The sequence below is a fragment of the Phocoena sinus genome, chromosome 2 (genome assembly GCF_008692025.1).
Source record: "Phocoena sinus isolate mPhoSin1 chromosome 2, mPhoSin1.pri, whole genome shotgun sequence".
Taxonomy (NCBI): domain Eukaryota; kingdom Metazoa; phylum Chordata; class Mammalia; order Artiodactyla; family Phocoenidae; genus Phocoena; species Phocoena sinus.
In genome coordinates, this window is record NC_045764.1 from 81663802 (window position 1) to 81665036 (window position 1235).

The 1235-nt window shown below is 46.9% G+C and overlaps 1 pseudogene; it reads left to right on the top strand.

The window, feature by feature from the left end:
• The first annotated feature begins 438 nt into the window (after positions 1–438).
• On the top strand, positions 439–934 carry LOC116749232 (annotated as a pseudogene).
• The last annotated feature ends 301 nt before the right edge of the window (positions 935–1235 follow it).

Here is a 1235-nt window from a genome sequence, read left to right on the forward strand (position 1 = left end):
ATCAAGTAGAGACCTGCATGAAGTGAGGGAGCCAGTCACATGGAGACCTCAGGAAGAATCATGCAGAAAAAGGGCAAAATAAGGCCTTGAGTCAAAGACCAGCAAGGAGGTGAGTGAGGCAGGATCAGAGTAAGGGAGGAGAGAAAGGTGGGAAACCGGCGGGAAAGGGAGGTGAGTGCCAGGGTTTGATGGCCTTGGTGGGCCAGGAGAAGGACTTTGGATAGTATTCCAAATATGGGGGGAAGCCATTTGAGGGTCCTAAGCAGGAAAGGCACATGATCTGATTTCTATGTTAAAATAACCACTCTGACAGGTTTATAGAGAGTGGAATGTGGGGGGGTATGGGAGCAAGAGTAGAAGCAGGGAGAAAGCTGGATCAAGGAATGAGAAGAGGGCCTTGCAGATGCTGCCGCCTGGAGCCTCTCCCACTGTCCAGCCATGGTCAACCCACCGTGTCCTTCGACATTGCCATCGACGGTGAGCCCTTGGACTGTGTCTCCTTCAAGCTGTTCGCAGACAAAGTTCCAAAGATAGCAGAAAATTCCCGTGCTCTGAGCACTGGGGAGAAAGGATGTGTTTATAAAGGTTCCTGTTTTCACAGAATACTGTAATTCCAGGATTTATGTGCCAGGGTTGTGACTTCACACACCATAATGGCATTGGTGGCAAGTCCATCTATGGGGAGAAGTTTGATAAGAGTTTCATCCTGAAGCATATGGGTCCTGGCATCTGTTCCACGGCAAATGCTGGAACCAACACAAGCTGTTCCCAGTTTTTCATCTGCACTGCCAAGACTGAGTGGTTGGATGGCAAACCTGTGGTCTTTGGCAAGGTGAAAGAGGGAATGAATATTGTGGAAGTCATGGAGTGCTTTGGGTCCAGGAATGGCAAGACCAGCAAGAAGATCACCACTGCTGACTGTGGACAAATCTAATAAATTTGACTTGTGTTTTATCTTAACCACCAGACCATTCTTTCTGCTCAGGAGAGCACCCCTTCACCCCCAACTGCTCGAAATATCCTATAATCTTTGTGCTCCCACTGCAGTTCTTTGGGTTCGATATTTTCCTCATCCCTCTCCAAGCTTAGCTGGATTGCAAAATTAACTTTATGACTATGAAATAAAAACTAAACAGAAAAAAAAAGGAATGAGAAGAGGATGGTAGCTCAGGAGATGAAATAGAAGGCATCTCCCATTTCCACAAATAGAGGGTCCCCAAAAAGTATTTTAGCCA